At 33.0% G+C, this 19,990-nt stretch overlaps 1 long non-coding RNA gene across 1 annotated transcript; it reads left to right on the forward strand.

The window, feature by feature from the left end:
• Positions 1-2,495: 2,495 nt before the first annotated feature.
• Positions 2,496-10,806, forward strand: LOC148944020 (uncharacterized). The gene is made up of 2 exons (XR_016142971.1): positions 2,496-2,976; positions 10,610-10,806. It is a non-coding gene; the product is annotated as an uncharacterized LOC148944020 (long non-coding RNA).
• The last annotated feature ends 9,184 nt before the right edge of the window (positions 10,807-19,990 follow it).

Consider the following 19,990-nt stretch of genomic DNA (forward strand, 5'->3'; position numbering starts at 1 on the left):
GCCCCCTCCTGTTTTCTGTCATGATCAACAGCCTTTTAATGGATTACCCTGACAGTTAGAAATTTGTTGACAACCTAACAGTTGCAGAGATGTGTTATTCCTATAGAGGGTAATGATAGTTTATTTATAGTGGACCTGTTTTTAAGCTATTTAGAATATGAATTTATAATTGATAAAAAGAACCCAAGTAATATAAAATATTTGCTTTCAAATAATAAATGATATTTAGATGACCTTCAGGTGATAAACTGTGTGGAATTTTTAGAGATTTTGAATAAGATGTACCCACCAGAGTTAAAGCTGGAATCCAGCAATGGGAAAGGCAATTATGACCATTTTCTAGATTTAGATATTAATGTTACACCTTATAATACATTAGTTTTTAAATAATATAATATAACAGATGATTTTAATTTGGAAATAGTTAATTTTCCATTTCCTAAAAGTAATATTCATTCAAATATAACATATTCATTGTATTTTTCCCAACTATTCAAATATGCACAAATTTGTAGTAAATACATTGATTTTAAAAGTAGAAGTCAAACAGTCATAAGTTAATTGTAAGATGGTTTTCCGCTAATAAACCTGCTTGACAATTTAAAAGCTTAATTTTCATTATAATCAACTTTTAAATAAGTATAATAAAATTATCAAGATATTTTGAATGATATTTTGAGGTAGCTTGTTGGATGTTTTTTTTTCTCTCTTCCCTTTTATAATTTTGGAATTTAGTGTTTGTTTTGGCACAAGCAGGTGCTGGGTTATGGAAGATAGTTTGAAATTAGTTTGTAAAAATTGGGCTTGAAAGTGAAAAGGCTTCGGTTGACAGTTGGGGCTATGCAATTATGGGAGGTAAACTGGCTGAAAGGTTATTTTTGCAGAGGTAGGAAGTTTTTACTTTGATTCAGTTTTAGGTGAGCTGTGGTGAAGGAAGCTTTGAAAATTTTTTGGGTAAGGAAATTTAAGCACCAAAACCTGTATAGGCAATGAGTTTTCCTCTGAGGTTCCCTGATATGTGGTGATTACTTGGGGAATATTAAATTTTGTAGGTTGGTTTTGGGAAAAATGATTTACACTTATTAATGCTGATTTTGCTCTACTTTGGACGTGATTTTTGACTATTGGGTTTGATGTACTGTTTTGTCCTAGGTGATTGGATGGATGAGTAAGGTTCAAGATCTCAGTTACTAAATTAGGAAGACAGTTTTTTTTTATTTATTCATTTTTTTTTTTTTTTATACAAATAAATTACCTGTAATACAATATAAAAATATTTATAGAAATCCAATGGGTATACTCCATTACATTGCAAGCAAGCCTTCTTCTCTTGATATGATGGTTAATCCTTTTAAATCCACCATAGTATCTGTCAGTATCCTCTAGTCCCCCCCTCTCTTCCTTCATCCTATTCCTCCTGAGCTTTCAGCTACTTCCTTTAAACTCCTAGGTGTTACCATATCTTTTGATTTGAAGTGGGACACCCATGTAAATAACATCCTCCATCAAGCAAACTTGTCACTTTTTCTTCTGAATCTTCTGAATAAATTTAGTTGCCCCCCATCTCAGTTACTAAAGTAATATATTTCTTTTGTACGTCCTTTGGTCAAGTACGCTTGTCCTGTCTGGGATCTGGGCCTCTCAATTGAAGCAACCAAAAAAATTAAAAATGTTCAAAAAAGAGCCCTGAGGATTATTTATAAAGAAGGCAAGGTCCCATATTCCTACCTCCTTAAAACTTCAAAACTTGATACCCTCGAGTCCAGAAGAAAAAATCTGTGCCTCTGTTTTGGGAAGTCAGTACAAATAAAGCTCTGTACTGAAAATCTCTTGCCTAACCACCACTCATCCATAAGAAATTGCCACCCCTGTATAGTATCCCAAACCATCCCCATCCTTTCTCCCATACTCTCTTCTACCTTACGTTATTAAAAAAAACTTTTATTCCCTTTTTACAAATAAAATCATGACCCATAACTTTACCAAAAATTTAAATTATTTTGTATATATTTTTTTTAATTTTAGAAAATTTGGTTATTTTATTTGTCATTTTTTTATCTTTTTACATTATGACGTATAAAATGTATTATAATTATGACCTATATTTATGACCTTTGTATTTTGTATTTTCTGACCATTACCTTTTGTGTTTTGTTACAGTGGTAACTATATGTTGTTCATGTATTATTTTGCTATTATTTTTTTTTTTACCAAGAATTGCGAATTCGGCCCTCTAGGGTTTATGATAGTCTTTTTGCCAATAAATATTTCTTTATGTAACCTGACCTATAATTTACTTGATTTTCAATTCAAACCGTATTCCTACCGTTTCAATTTTTCAAATGCTTTTGACAAAAATAGCATTGACTTTTGTAATTAAAAACTTTTCCGTCAACAATTCAGGGTATATATTTGCACATTAGGGGGTGGGGTGGGTAAATTTCATGGTAAATTTGCAGTGGGCTTTATAAATAGCTAGAATTAAAGTGAAAACATTATTCTTGAACCATCAATCTTCCATTGCTCAAAATTTTCCAAGCTGCAAAGAGCTATTATTCTACTATTTTAATTTAAAAGTTTTTTTGGTACTTAAAATATAGAAATACAGTTAGATTTTATAAATATTTTTTGTAAACCTTTATGTATCTACCTCTCTTTAATAATACAAAATGAAAAGTGAATATTATTCTAATGATTTGGTCTGTTGAATCTTGTGAACCTCATCCTTTTTCTTTATTAATATAAATTTTGCTTTATAGTTTACAACAGCAGTTATTATAGATTACCTAATTTCTAGGGACCTTTTGCTTTTGATCTGCTGTGTAAAAGGGAAGACTAATCTCAAATGTTGTTAATAGTATTCTACATCTGATAAGAGACTTTAAGTGTATTGGACGAATCTGTTGATTGACTGACATATAATTCCCAATATGGCCGAAAATATCACTCCATCTGAAGCTTCTGATATTAAGAATGGTATGTTATATAATTACTGTTCTGATTAATTTAAAAGAACCAAATTTTTCTGAGGGAAGTAAAGAGCAAAGTTGAAACTTAAAATGAACAAAAATTATTACTTCACAGCATATTTAATATATATTAATATAACTGGAACAAATAAACCAACTAATTATGTTTCCCCATGCTTTTATGATTATACAAAACTAGTGCTTTACTGAAAACACAAAATAATACAGGAGTTTTGGTACAGTAAAAGCAAACCAATTAAGGAAACTTTTTATAGAATCAAAATATTATCAATCCCTTTTAGGATCAATCCTTTTTAAGATAAAGCAACAATCCATTTTAGGATTTTCTTTATTTTTTTATATTTGATTTGGTATCACTTCTGCACAATGGCTCAGTTCAATAAGTGGCTCTAGTTTTGGTTCTTAAAAAGACAAGTCATGATTAGTTTGTACACAAGTTTGAATTAAGGCCATCTTGATAGTATTAGGACTATAGACTAGCTTTTAGAATTTATTTTAATTGTATACTACTAATGTCACAACTGGTGTAAGACTATAAAAAGCTTTATAGATTTGTTTAGTGTTGTCGGGCTACATACTCGCTTTTGACTCTTAAATCAATAATCCTGTTTTTTATACTTGACTTTTGTGTTTTCAGTAAAGTGCTAGTTTTGTATAATCATAAAAGCATAGGGAAACATAATTAGTTGGTTTATTTGTACTAGTTATATTAATATATATTAAATAGGCTGTGAAGTAATAATTTTTGTCAATTTAAGTTTCAACTTTGCTCTTTACTTCCCTCGGAAAAACTTTGTTTTTTTAATGAATCTTTGTTTTTGATTAAAATTTAATGTAGAAACAACGCTGCCCTGATCTTTTTTATTTATACGGAGTAATGCATGTTCGTTTTATGTTTTAATGTCACTCCTTAGTTTCAGTTGAAAACTTATTTTTAATATAATTTCTAATCATCTCTGATCTAGGAGAGATAAGACGCCTAGAAAATCCTGCAAACAACCTTGACAGCTGCGAAAAACTTTCAGTCTATAACATAAAGTTCATCATCCATCCTTTGCAAAACAATACATGTTTTTCAGGAACGTTTTTTTTCGATTAGCAAAAAGCTTTTTTTACTCGGCTGACTTGGCCTGAAAAAGCCATAATGAAGACAGGACTTTATAAATCACCTACTGACTAGCAGAAACTAGAAGGCTGCCATAACAAAAGAGAGCTGCTTAAAGGCTGTTTGTTTAATCATAAAAGCATAGGGAAACATAATTAGTTGGTTTATTTGTACTAGTTATATTAATATATATTAAATTGGCTGTGAAGTAATAATTTTTCTCACGTTTTAAGTGGGTGCTCCTTGTATACTCCTTGCTGGGGCAAAGAAAGTTCATATTATTACTTCACTGAATACATCATGTTTTTAATTATTTTCTAAAGTAGCGCTTGGCAACGTCATCCCGCCATTTTCAAGGTAAGCTACCGCCCATTCAAGTTGCACATTCCGCTAGTAGTAGCCGAGTATTATTGATTAAACGTACGGCGTTGTCTAGTAGTGTTGATTCAATAGCCGAAAATTGGACCGATTTAAACAAAATCTTATAACTAATGAAACGTTGGTAAATAAGTTTCATAATCCCTGTTTTCTAATTTCCTGGAAAATAACATAATATAGTTAAGTTGTAATTCGAGAAGTTTATACTTGTCTTGTGCATTTCTTCTCACCCTAAGCAATACTTAACACAGGTGAAGGTGAGGGAGCAGCTATCCCCCGTTTTACATACAAGTCCAGTGGACATTCTTTTTCATTAGTAATCTCAGTCATCCCCATTGCAATGCCAGTGGGCTTTCCCAGTTGGAAAAACTCATATATAAAATGAACAATCTCAGTTATTTGAAGGACTGAGCATAGAGTAAGGAATTCTAGAAAACTTTTTGTTTTTGGTCTCTAATTACCTTCAAAGGGCTCACAAAACTGATATACTATTTTAATTACCCTTACTCCACGCCTATCAGCCTTAGTTCTGCCCTAGGATGGATGGATGATAGACTATATATCAATAAGTGTAAGGACATCATTTTTATACAATTCTGATAAAGGGCTTATGCCAGCTTTGCCTGTTGCTCAGAATATCTCTCTTGGCTTTTTTATTAATTAGCCATGGTTCTCAACTTTTTCATCACAGTCCATCAAGGTAATTTTAATTCGCTAGACGTTTTAGCTAAGGAAATTGAAAATAAAGTAAGCATTTATGCTATGAACTGTATGAAGAAATCGTTTTTAATTTCAACCTCATTCTCAGGCATGAACACAGGAATAGGGATCTTTGAATCCAAGTCCCTTTCTCTGGTCCTATAGTCAAATTTAAAATGATATTCAAGAAACTTCAAACTACTCTTGAAGTTCAAACCGTGTTGATTGATATGGCCTGTTTACGGTGAAACTCTTTGAGAAATAGCACAAAAAGTGCCATATGGAACTTGCAGATGGCAGAATTTATAAAAAGCACGTAGATACGAGAAACTGCTTCTGAATGAGCCATTAAGAATCTCTCTATGAAACTGTAGTAGCCTACTAGACCAGTTGAAAAAAGAAAAGAAAAAAAAAACAACAAAAACGGGAGACATATCAGTGCTACCGATGCAAAAAAGTGATTTTCCTTGTTGTTCAGGGAGGGGGCTGTAACCTTACTTTACAAAGTTTAGACCATTTTGATTCAAGTGGTACACTTTTCATTTTGATCTGACGCCACTGCCGAGGGGTTTGAGGCTTTTTTCAAAACCTCAATAAATTCCTTTTTGCAATAAACTTTTACTTTTAAGACAAACCGAAACAATAGTTGACATTCCTGAGTCAGTGTCAGATGGAACTTTTTTCACTAGGCAGTTTTTTTCAAAATGCATTTTTTAACTTTTGTTTACTATGGGCTGTGGTTCGCTCTTTAATAGGTTGCAGCTGCCGCTGCAACCATGATACCTTGCCGGGACAGGCTTTAAAAAAATTAGCCTAGAAAATGACTGAAAAAACAACAACAGCGGATACCGATGTTCCCGATACGATACATGTGATACCATGTGCTCTGACCACCCCCTAGACCTTCTAGAAAAAAATACTAGAAAAAAAATACTTCTAGATACATGTGCTCTGACCACCCCCTAGACCTTCTAGAAAAAAAGGGAGACAGATCAGTGCTACCCATGCAAAAGTCATTCTCCTTGGTGTTCAAGGTGGGGGACTGTAATTATCCTACACAAGGTTTTCGACCATACTGATTCCAATGGTGCACTTTTTATTTCAATTTGACGCTTTTTTAAGGGGTTTAGGCTCTTTTGAAATCATTATAAATTTCTTTTTGCAATAAACTTTTACTTCTAAGATCAACTGAAACAATAGTTACAATTCCTGATTCAGTGTCAAATGTCAATTCTTTTTCATTAAACAGTTTTTTCGAAAACACGTTTTCAACTTTTGATTGCTATGGGATGTGGTTTGCTCTTTACTAGGTTGAAGCTGCCGCTGCAACCAAGATAACAATATAGAAGGAAAAATTTCATTCTTGTTCTTCTATCTTGTTATCTTAAGTTTAAAAATACAAAACAAATAGATTTATTTTCAAATTTCTCTAACCTTCACAATCAAAATTATTTGTTTTTTTTTTAAGTCAAAACATATGCCAACTTAATTTCTAGCCTCTAAGTCTCAAATTTTAGAAACAAATAATCCATATTGATAGGAATCTTCCCTTCATTTTCTCAGACTTGCATGATCAAACTAAAGTACTGCCAGAGCTAAGGCCATATTGAGGACCTTATTTTTCAATTAAGGATCAGATTTAGTTTTGTGTCTAAACCAGATGATATTGCGTTTCTTAAGTGGCAATTCTGATGGTTTCCGATTGAATTTTAGATGATAGAAAAAAACACAGAAGACAACAATAGGCAATATTAATCACAAACACAACACTAGGAAATAAAGGAGAAATTATGTTAAAGGATACAACATTAGACATAAAATAAAAGTTGCAATGCAGTATTCTTTGCATAACTGTATGAAATATATATATTTGCATTGCTTCAAAATAGTCTTTGTAGGATGCACATTTTTGAGGGAGTTTTGTTTTGGTTGCTCATTGTAACATGGGATCATTGAAGTTTGGTGTGTTTTGGTTTAGTGTGTTGAAGCTGTGTTTTGGGCTTGTATTTTGATTTTTAAGTTTCCTTAAGTTTGTTTGACAAATTATTAAGATATCATTATTAAGACCTCATGATTCAACTGTTGTTAGGATAGTTAGAAATGATAATGATGATAATTATATGAAAAATAAGAAAATATTTTATGAATTCAAAATTTGTGGAAGAAAATCTTTTGTCTCGTTTGTAACAGCATCACAACATCCCAGACCTAGAAATTACTGTGATCACATGGGTTCCATTGTGTCACTAGAGAAAATGTTAGTGGAGGTCGCTTTTACTGATTGATTTGGGTGATATTGGTATTAAAATTTCTTGTTTTTTGTGGCCAATCTTCCTCTATTTACTTTACTTCATGTGTTTCAATCAATCCATTTTCCTAATATAAAACAAGCCAGTAAAATAACAGCGCTTTACATCACCTTTTTAGCGACTCAATTGTTTGTACTGAATGGCTGAAAAAAAATTAGGGCGCCTCACTATCCGATATGTGACACTTCTTCGGTTGCTGAGGGTGAGTTAATCTCTACTTGATAGTCTAATATTAATTGTTTTGGTTGAACCAGTTTTTATAAGGAATTGTTCCCCGGTTTTCTGTTTCCTGGTTCTACCTATGATAATTGAGTATTTATATGAAAAAAAATTGGATACAAATGAAACCAGATCTTTTTTTAACATCAGTAAGTTTTAACTTTGATTTCTACAGTACTGAACTAAGCCTGACATCATCATATTTTTTTATTTCACTTTTAACTGCAGATTATACAACCATAAGAACTTAGCATCTCAATAATTTTCACCTATTCTGGCAAATGGGATTTAGATTTTGAAATTTTTAGCCGCTCATTTCCTTCCTTTGAAGAAACGTTACAGCTCCTCTTCACTAATGAATTATAAAATAGGAAACAGTTGGCTTCCCTAAATAAGCCTCATTGATGAACGTCTATTATGCCTCTTTTGTCTTTAATTTATTTCACAAGATTAAAATGATTTACAAAGTGACAGTGAGGGCTAGTGGCCCTTCTTAAAATCTTTAATATCACCTAAAATTAAATATGTCTCCTTCGGATTTTTGTAGAATATCCTAGCACAATGTAAGCTGGAATCTGACTTCTAAGAATACGGCTCTACAGCTTTTCATGATGAAGCTTAACATTTGCTGGTTCTAATGGTAGCATGACCTTAGATTGTTTAAGTTTTCAGATTGAATATGTTGGGTTTGTTAGATTTTTAGGCAGGTGAGTCAATTGTTTTTTTTTGGTTGTAAAGGAGGAGTGAATTCCAAAAATTCTTCCATTAACAATATTTAATGTTTTTATTTGTCTTTTTGGTGGTGGGGAGGGGGCTAGTTTTTTTTATATTTAAATGTTTGATGAATTGTATTTTTAGCTGAAGGAGTATCCCGGAAAAGAAATATGTTTTCACAGATTGTTGCTTCAAATTGGTTTTTGCTGCCACTAATGATTTGGCCTTGTTTTCGGAAGGCAATCAGTAAGAACACGCACACAAAATATTAACTATTATAAGACTATATAATCTAGTTTAATCAGCTTGGAGTTCTATCTAAACACATTGATTATGATAATTTGTTTCCAAAGTAAGAAAAATACAAATATCACAAAGAGCCTTTCTATTGACTTGCTCCTATAAGCTTATACTGCTGTAAGAACAAACAGCAAAACAAATAATGTGGAACAAATCTTAGTTTACGATATATAAGTTTATGCTTATTTGAATAATCAACATCAAGAAAAAAATCACTCTTTTATCATTTTTACGCTCTCTTCTCAAATTCACTTTCAAAATCAATCCACAGGTTCAGAGTCCTAAACCGTTTGTTGCCCTTTAATGTCTGTTTAATGAAGTATCTTCAACTGTGTTTAAAATAAATAAATAAAATCTCGGTTTTTTGAATCAAAATATACATTTGTTCTTCTTTTTAAGAATTAAATTATTTTTCTTTTAGTTTCCTCAAATTTACTCTTTTTCAGATGAATGTTTAGATGTTCAAAGGAATAGTTTCTCTTTTAAAATTTTGACGTTATAGCGTCATCCAGTTAATCATTCTTCATCTAGACAATATTTAATTTAGTTCTAATTAGTGTTTTTTATGGGTTCATTAATGTATAGTTTGTCTCTGGAACACGGCACTTAATAGACTGAAAACTCTGACAAGTGATGGGTTCTTGGGGTATAGGACTCTGATTCTGTTGCAGCCATAATATCTACTCGATTTAATTCTCACAGTACCTCGGGTTTGGTCAACTTTTACCGTTTGTAACTAAAAAACTATGGAATTAAAAGTGATTTGAGAAACTTGCCTGTCAACAGGGTTCTAGGCGTTTAACCTCCCGGCAACTCCCCCCCTAACAAGAATGCCCCCGGAAATAAACCCCCAGCAGATACCCCACGAAACAAGCAAGAGGATGTCGGGGACGGTTCAATTGGATTAAAATGGTCTATGAGGGTGTGGTGACGGAACAAGAGTAGATTCTGTGGACAAAAATTCTTTAGGAATGTTGCGTTGTCGAACAGCGGGCTGGGTGGAGAACTTGATTGGATGTAAAAAGTTAAATGGTTAGGATGAGAAGTGGGTTACGGTAGATGTCCACCTAGCCGTTAAAAAAGTGGGGTCTTAGACTTGCTCTCCACGATTGCTGATACATGAGCAACATTTCATGATTTAGCAATACAATATTAAACATAAAAAAGGTCAACAAGGTCAAAACTAAACGTATCAGACACGGAAATGCCTGAACAAAAGTTACAACAGATTTGTCTATATAAAAACTTTCAGTGTTACGAAACTCGTAAAAAAACAAACAATTCAAATAGCTAGGCCTACAAATCATATTTTCTTTTTTGATTATTTTTAATAAAAAAAAAACTCGAAACGAAATTTTGATGTCACAGTTTAGATGTATCAAAAGAATTGGCTTATTATGTTGATTCCTAGTAAATAAGATTCACTGTTTTGCGTTACCAATGAAAAGTTCCAAGCCTGTGGAAATTTGCCTGATTTTACAAAAAGGGAGATAACACCCCTAAAAGTCATGACAGCTTAATAAAAGTCACGCCATTATGATTCAGCGTGTTAGAAAACCCTAGTGTAGAGGTTTTGAGTTCCCACCTGCAAATATGTGATAATAGTAATTTTTTTTGCCAAAAGAAAGATCAGGGATGCGTGTTTTTTTCCAGCGGTGATCGTATCGTATGAATAGTCCTAGAATGTTGGGAGAGGGCTCATTTTCACAAAAATTAGAACGCCCTTTTTCCCTAAAGTTGTCTGATCAAAATTTAAAAATTACTCACTGAGATAATTTTTCTTTGGTGAAGGAAGTTTCCAGGGATTGGACTTTCCAGGGGATATTTTACAGTGGTGCATGTTGCCAGAATACTTATTCAAAATTCTTTCTATTTGTCTCACTTTCTCTTTTCAGACTAAATATTACATTTGGAGATGTCAAGAGAAATGGTCCAAGGGAAATGTTTACTGTGTTGGAATTGTTCTGGTCAAACTTATTAGCCAAAGAGCGAAATATGAATATTACAAGAATTTTTAAAGAATTGGGAGCCAAATCTTCTCCTTCTGTTATTGTTTTTTGTACTTATTTATTATATGGTACACACTCGAGAAGTGAAGTTAGGTTAATCCTGATGAAATACAAGTAGAATGGCCCCTATTGACCCCATTGCTCACCCCTGCTGCCATCTACAATTTAGTGTAACTCTGTCAGCACACCAAATATGGGAATGGAATCCCCAGGGAGAATGATTGCATAATCGAAGTGGGTCAATGACCTAAATTTCCAAAGGTCGATTTATTTGATGTTGTTGTTGTTTATTTGATGTTGTTGTTGTTTTGGCCAAGTGCATGCTCGAGGCGAATGTTAAGACCTAACAGAATAGGAAACAGTTAGATCACGTGTTTCCTTCTCAGCCAATCAGCGAGTCGGATACATATCCTTTCTCAGCCAATCAGAGGCTCGCTTACATATGATTTTCCCCGTTACATAACAATTCACCCAAACAATTATATTATCAGAAAGTATTGTGACACAATGGATACAACAAAGAAGATTATTGATGAACTAGAAGACTTGGCAACTTCAATTTACAATGTAAGTTCTGTTTTAGTACATTTTCATTTTTTATTTTCAAAATTAAATTATTTTACTTGGTCACCCTCTAGTCTCTTCAGGTAAATCCCCTCCCCACCACCAACTTAAGACAAACATCACTATGAAATCTTTTATACTCGCTAGAAAACATAAAATATGTTTTTTTACCCTCAACACCTAGCTCCTCCCCCAGTGTTTTACAACCTAAATTCTCACAAATACAAATAATTCCCTTTTCGATAAATTTTGGCTTTTCTCTATTGTGATTTAAAGTGTCCACTGACTTCTGCCTCTTAAGGCAATATGCCGCTCTGGTTTGACATAAGGCTCTCCAGCGCGAGATTATAATTAGCTCTGACCCTTTTTAAAGCACTTCCTGTTCGTTACCGTTAGCAGTTTAGACAAAGGTTTCTCAGATTCAAAAGGATGTTTAGTATATTTCGCGAAATTTTTACTTTTTGCTTTACTGAAATGAGATAAATGCTTTTCTAGACAAAATTATGGTTAGTGGGGAGGGGAGTACTAATTTTCCTTCTGTAAAAAAGGGGGAATTATCCCTTATTTGCATTTTTATTTAGCCCCATTCATATACGGAATAATTTCTGTTCGTTTTAAATTTTTATGGCGCTCCTTACTTTCAGTTAGAAAAATTTTGTTTTTATTTATTGGATAACTGAAAAAGAACCACAGCTTAGATCAATGCTTCGATGTTTGGCTAAATAAGTAAAGACTAAATATTCACATTTTCAACGTTTAGTATTAAGGAGATTTTCTTCAAACAGCTTAGAAACAAACTAGACCGACTTTGGTAGGCTAAAATTTGAACGGCTAATGAACCTTTACTCATCATCTTCATATGCAATAAAATTTACATAATTTTGTTCCTTAAAAAAAATTGAAAAATAAAATAAAATATTTTGGCATTAGGTTTTTTTTCTAAACTGAGATTTAATTTTTTTTTCATACTTAATGGATTAGGAAGGGTGTCTTTGCAATAGGGAGAACTATAAACCTCCAGGTTTAGACCATGGAAATTAGAATCGTGCGTTTATTATGCTTCTCAGAAATTTCAGTCATGAAATGGCACCAAAAATGCCACCTTTGGTACCATAAGGAACTATAAGGTGGCTTTATGATGGTAAATCAAACAATTTTCGGTGAAGACCTGTAAAAAAGAGTAACTCGGCCAAATACTAACTGAAACTCATAGAAAACAAAATTAAAGAAAGGTGGAAATATATACGTTGCATTGTTCGTGAAATTTTTACTTTTTGCTTTACTGAAATGAGATAAATGCTTTTCTAGACAAAATTATGGTTAGTGGGGATGGGGGTACTAATTCCTTTTGTAAAAAAGGGGGAATTATCTCTTATTTGAACTTTTATTTAGCCCCATTCATATATGGAATAATTTTTGTTCGTTTTAAATTTTAATGGCGCTCCTTACTTTCAGTTAGAAAAAACTTGTTTTTATTTATTAGATAACGGAAAAACAAACACAGCTTAGATCAATGCTTCGATGTTTGGCTAAATAAGTAGACTAAATATTCACATTTTCAACGTTTAGTATTAAGGAGATTTTCTTCAAACAGCTTAGAAACAAACTAGGCCGACTTTTATAGGCTGAATTTTGAACGGCTAATAAGCCGTAATTCATCTGCATATGCAATATAAGATACATTAGTTCGTTCCTTAAAACACAATGAAAAATTAAATAAAAAATGTTGGCATTAGGTTTTTTTCCAAACTGAGATTTAATTTTTTTTTTCATAATTAAAGGGTTAGGAAGGGCGTCTGTGCAATAGGGAGAACTATAGGCCTCCTGGTTTAGAACATAAAAATTAGAATCATGATTTTACCATGATTCTCACAGATTTCAGTCATGAAATGGCACCAAAAATGCCACCTTTGGTACCATAAGGAACTATAAGGTGGCTTTATCAAGGTGAATCAAACAGTTTGCGGTGACGAACTGTAATAAGGAGCAACTCGGCCAAATACTAACTGAAACTCTTAGAAAACGAAATTAAACTAATGTGTAAATATATGCCTTGCGTTGTTCGCAAAAATTTTACTTTTTGCTTTACTGAAATGAGATAAATGCTTTTCTAGACAAAATTATGGTGAGTGGGGGTGGAGTTATTCCTTAGAAAATTGACCCCTCCAAATATTTACTCAGAGGGGTGGGTGCTGAAGTGTAAAACGTTACTTATTTGCCCATCATTTTCACAGTTTTCAAGTTGAGATCTTCAAACACACTCCCTCCTTCTCAGTTTATCCTATGAAAGTGAGCTGTATTTGTTAGAGTTTCAGAAACATTACATATTTATTTAATTGAAGTACTTTTTTTTTCAGATATAATAATGTTTGGTGTGATTGACACAGAATATATTGGTCTGAAATATTCCTCAACTGGCATTATTTTCGAAGCAGCTTTCTTACTCATAGACAATCAACGACGTGAAATTCATTTCTATAAATGGAAAGTCAAATACAATATGTATAAGTACGAGAAAAACGGATGGAGTCCAACACTAAATTTTATAAATCGAAATGGCTTTTACGTTAAAACCATACGACCACATAATGAAAATGGCTATGAAATAAAACATGTACAAGAGGAAATTCAGGAAATATGCAGTTTTTTCGGTGTGCAAGCTGTTTATGTTAAGGGAAACGTGCCAACTGATAAACTCTTACTATAAACATGTGATAAAAACATAGCATTATTCAATTTAGAAGACTTCAAATGTGAGAAATACCTGCATTCAGTCCATAACCCAGAAGATGAAGTTAGATATTTCGCTCAGTGGATACCGGAAAAGATACCTGACATGGAAAAATGCATCAGATATCCAAAGACCTAAACTTGCTCTTCCTCATATCAAATGGATTAAGCTTCTTTTTTTTAATATGTCATTAAGTATTTTTTCAAATGTTTTTAAATATGTTTAAGCAATAAATATCTTAAGCCTCAACCGTTTTTATTCTTTAGAATAGTCCATCGCCATGAAAATTATACTTAGAGATTCAACATGTCAGGGAACACACTTTCAAGTTCAGCATGTTGGAGAACCCTAAATAGTCACCCCTAAAAAGGTAAGTTAACCCTAAAAGGTTAAAGAATTTCTCTGAAATTACACTTTCAGATTCAACATGTCAGGGAACAAACTTTCAGGTTCAGCATGTAGGATAAACCCTAAATGCTCATCCCTAAAAAAGGTAAGTTAACCCTAAATGGTTAAAGAATTTCTCTGTAATCACACTTTCAGGTTAGGTAGGACCCCGACCCCCCCTCCCTCCGGCCCCCCTTGGACTCCCAAAGAGCCCCCCAAGTGCCCCTGGGCCCCAAAGAGCCCTCCGTGCCCCCGTCGCTCCTTAATTTCAGTTAAAAAAGAAACTAGTTTTTTTTATTTAATATATTAAAGCCCTAACAATTTAGGTTCTGCATAAATCCTTTTACAGAAGTTATTTAGTGAAATCACAAGACATGATGCAAGAAAAAAGAGGACATAAAAAAAATTGTCAGGTGTGGGGTTCGAACCCACGACCCCGTATGGGGACCAGATCTTAAGTCTAGCGCCTTAACCACTCGGCCAACCTGACTTGTAAACAATTCTCCCTAAAAAGACAAGTTAACCCTAAAAGATTAAAGAATTTCTTTGAAATCACACTTTCAGGTTCAGCATGTAGGGGAACATACTTTCAAGTTCAGCATGTTGGAGAACCCTAAATTCTCATCCCAAGTTAACCCTAAATGGTTAAAGAATTTCTCTGAAATTACACTTTCAGATTCGGCATGTCAGGGAACACACTTTCAGGTTCGACATGTTTGACTTTCAGGTTCAACATGTTGGAGAACCCTAAATGCTCATCCCAAGTTAGCCCTAAATGGTTAAAGAATTTCTCTGAAATTACACTTTCAGATCCAGCATGTCAGGGAACACACTTTCAGGTTCGACATGTGGGAGTTTCAGGTTCAGCATGTTGGAGAACCCTACATGGTCATCCCTAAATAGGCAAGTTAACCCTAAAAGGTTAAAGAATTTCTCTGAAATTACACTTTCAGATCCAGCATGTCAGGGAACACACTTTCAGGTTCGACATGTTGGACTTTCAGGTTCAACATGTTGGAGAACCCTAAATGCTCATCCCAAGTTAGCCCTAAATGGTTAAAGAGTTTCTCTGAAATTACACTTTCAGATCCAGCATGTCAGGGGACACACTTTCAGGTTCGACATGTAGGACTTTCAGGTTCAGCATGTTGGAGAACCCTAAATGGTCATCCCTAAAAAGGTAAGTTAAACCTAAAAGGTTAAATAATTTCTCTGAAATTACACTTTCAGATCCAGCATGTAAGGGAACACACTTTCAGGTTCAACATGTAGGAGAACCCTAAATGCTCATCCCTAAAAAAGGTAAGTTAACCCTAAATGGTTAAAGAATTTCTCTGAAATTACATTTTCAGATCCAACATGTCAGAGAAGTCATACGTTATTTTTCAACTTCTTTTATATCCCAACACCAAATTTTATCAATGAAAAAGAAATTAGTTACATAGCAATTCCAATTTTTCCATGCAAATATAAAAGGTTACGCTTCACTTCTGATTTTTCTTGAAAAGATGAAAAAATTTAATGATCTGTTCTAAATTTTTTCATAGAAGATAGAAAGTTCAAGATATCTTCTGAATTTTATTAAAGAACTTACAGTTCAAGTCTAATTTCTCCAAAGAAAATAAAAATCTTCCACTTCAGTTCTTAATTTCACAAAAACACAAGGAAATTTAAAGTTCTATTTGAAATTTTCCCGTAGAAGATAGAAAAATCTATACCATAGTTGTGAATATTTTCCCGGAAGATAAAAAGTTCTACTTCACTTCTGATTTTTCTCGAAAAGATGAAAAAATTTAACGATCTGTTCTAAATTTTCTCAACGAAGTGAAGAAAAGTTCAAGTTCTAGTCTGAATTTTATTAAAGAACTTACAGTTCAATTCAAATTTCTCCAAAGAAAATAAAAATCTTCCACTTCAATTCTTAATTTCACAAAGACACAAGGAAATTTAAAGTTCTATTTGAATTTTTTCCATAGTAGATAGATAAAGCTATACCATAGTTATGAATGTTTTCCCGGAAGATAAAAATTTCTACTTCAATTTTAAATTTTCTTAACTAAGTGAAGAAAAGTTCAAGTTCTAGTCTAAATTTTCTCAATGAAAAAGAAATTAGTTATTGATCAATTCTATTTTTCCAAATAATATAAAAAGGTTCCACTTCAGTTCAGATTTTTCTCAAAAAGATGACAAAATTTAAAATACAGTTCCAAATTTTTCTTAGAACAGAGAAAAGTTCAAGTTCCTTTCTGAATTTTACCAAAGAACGCACTTCAATTTTATTTTCTCCAGAGAAAATAAAAACCTTCCATTTCAATTATTTATTTTCGCAAAGACACAAAGAAATTTAAAGTTATCTTCAAAATTTTTCCATAGAAGATAGAGAAGTTATACCATAGTTGTAAATATTTTCCCGGAAGATAAAAAGTTCTACTTTAATTTTAAATTTTCTCAATGAAGTGAAGAAAAGTTCAAGCTCTCTTCTGAATTTTAACAATGAAAAAGAAATTAGTTATTGATCAATTCTATTTTTCCTAATAATATAAAAAGGTTCCACTTCAGTTCAGGTGTTTCCCCAAAGACATAAATTTAAAATTCTCCAAATTTTTTGTCGAAGATAGAAAAAGTTACACATTGATCGTGAATATTTCACTATGAAGATAAGGAGCTAATTTTCTCATTGATGTGAAGAAAAGTTCAAGTTCTTTTCCTAACTATCCCTATGAAAAGAAATAAGTCCATATCAATTCTAATCCAGATCAATTCTATTTTTCAAGAAAAAATAAAAATTTTCCATTTCAGTTCAGATTTTTCTCAAAGAGATGGAAAAACTTAAAATTACTGTTCTAAATTTTTCATAGAAGATACAAAAAGTTATACGTTGATCATAAAAAGTTAACTCAAGTCTGAATTTTATTAAAGAACTTACAGTCCAATTCTAATTTCTCCAGAGAAAAATAAAAATCTTCCACATCAGTTCTTAATTTCACAAAGACACTTTACTTTACTGCTTCTTGAATGCTCCAACACCAAGCAATACTTTTCAAAAGGCATTTCAGAACAATTTCTTTTCTTAATGTCCCTCCTAAACCCATTTTACAAGTTGAAGTACCCATCCTTTTCACCCACAACTTTACTTTACAGCTTTTTTGAATGCTCCAACACCCAGCAATACTTTTCAAAAGGCATTTCAGAACAATTTTTTTTCTTAATTTTCTTCCTAAACCCATTTTACAGTATGAAGTTCCCATCCTTTTCACCCCTCAACTTTACTTTACAGCTTTTTGAATGCCCCAACACCAAGCAATACTTTTCAAAGGGCATTTCAGAACAAATTCTTTTCATAATGTCCCTCCTAAACCCATTTTACAAATTGAAGTACCCATCCTTTTTACCCCCAACTTTACTTTACAGCCTTTTGAATGCCCCAACACCAAACAATACTTTTCAAATACATTTCAGAACAAGTTCTTTTCATAAGGTCCATCCTAAACCCATTTTACAAGTTTAAGTACCCATCCTTTTCACCCACAACTTTACTTTACAGCTTATTGAATGCCCAACACCAAGCAATACTTTTCAAAGGCATTTCAGAACAAGTTCTTTTCTTAGTGACCGTCCTAAACCCATTTTACAAATTGAAGTACCCATCCTTTTTACACACAACTTTACTTTATAGCTTTTTGAATACTCCAACACCAAGCAATACTTTTCAAAGGGCATTTCAGAACAAGTTCTTTTCTTAATGTCCTTCCTAAACCCATTTTACAAGTTGAAGTACCCATCCTTTATACCCATAACTTTACTTTACAGCTTTTTGAATGCCACAACACCAAGCAAAACTTTTCAAAAGGCATTTCAGAACAAGTTCCTTTCTTAATATCACTCCTAAGCCCATTTTACAAGTTGAAGTACTCATCCTTGTAACCCACAACTTTACTTTACAGCTTTTTTGAATGCTCCAACAGCCAGCAATACTTTTCAAAAGGCATTTCAGAACAATTTCTTTTCTTAATGTTCTTCCTAAACCCATTTTACAAGTTGAAATTCCCATCCTTTTCACCCCTCAACTTTACTTCACAGCTTTTTGAATGCCCCAACACCAAGCAATACTTTTCAAAAGGCATTTCAGAACAAATTCTTTTCATAATATCCCTCCTAAACCCATTTTAGATATTGAAGTACCCATCCTTTTCACACACAACTTTACTTTACAGCCTTTTGAATGCGCCAACACTAAGCAATAATTTTCAAAGGCCTTTCATATAAATTTATGGCCTTGCGGGTTCTACAAAATCTATTTTAAATGATGAAGGATCAATCATTTAAACTAAAAATTTTAAATTACATATTATTTAATGCTCCAGTACCATGTCGTACTCGTCAAAGGTCTATCACACCCATTTATTATATTAGAAATCGTTGTAAACCAAATTTACAAATCGAAATATCCATCTTGTTCACCCAAAACCTTTATTTAAAGCTTTTTGAATGCTCTAACACCAAGCAATACTTTTCAAAGGGCATTTCAGAACAAGTTCTTTTCTTAATGTCCTTCCTAAACCCATTTTACAAGTTGAAGTACCCATCCTTTACACCCATAACATTACTTTACGACTTTTTGAATGCCACAACACCAAGCAATACTTTTCAAAAGGCATTTCAGAACAAGTTCCTTTCTTAATATCACTCCTAAGCCCATTTTACAAGTTGAAGTACTCATCCTTGTAACCCACAACTTTACTTTACAGCTTTTGAATGCTCCAACACCAAGCAATACTTTTCAAAGGCATTTCAGAACAAGTTCTTTTCTTAATATCAGGTTAGGTTAGGTTAGACTAAATTAAGTTAGGTTAGATTAGGTTAGGTTAAGTCAGGTTAGGTAAGTTAGATTAGGTTAGCTAAGTTAGGTTAGCTAGTAAACCTATTCCCATGTTTAAGTTAGGTTAGGTTAGGCTAGCTTAAGTTATGTTAGGTTAGGTTAAGTTAGGTTAGGTTAGCCTACGTACGCGCGCATACGAACAAGTTCTTTTCTTAATGTCAGGTTAGGTTAGGTTAGACTAAGTTAAGTTAGGTTAGATTAGGTTAGGTTAAGTCAGGTTAGGTAAGTTAGGTTAGGGTTAGCTAAGTTAGGTTAGGTTAGCTAGTAAACATCTCTCCATTTTTAAGTTAGGGTTAGGTTAGGTTAGATTAAGTTATGTTTGGTTAAGTTAGGTTCGGTTAGCATCCTTCCGCGCGCGTACGGAGACAAACTTAACCTAACCTAACTTAATCTAGCCTAACCTAACTTAAACATGGAGAGATGTTTACTAGCTAACCTAACCTAACTTAGCTAACCTAACTTACCTAACCTGACTTAACCTAACTTAATTTAGTCTAACCTAACCTGACAGTAAGAAAAGAACTTGTTCGTACGCGTGCGTACGTAGGCTAACCTAACATAACTTAATCTAACCTAACCTAACTTAAACATGGGGAGATGTTTACTAGCTAACCTAACCTAACTTAGCTAACCTAACCTGACTTAACCTAATTTAATTTAGTCTAACCTAATCTAACCTAACCTGACATTAAGAAAACAACTTGTT

This window comes from Artemia sp. Qi Xiang Cuo, chromosome 15, assembly GCF_049724085.1.
Source record: "Artemia sp. Qi Xiang Cuo chromosome 15, ASM4972408v1, whole genome shotgun sequence".
Taxonomy (NCBI): domain Eukaryota; kingdom Metazoa; phylum Arthropoda; class Branchiopoda; order Anostraca; family Artemiidae; genus Artemia; species Artemia sp. Qi Xiang Cuo.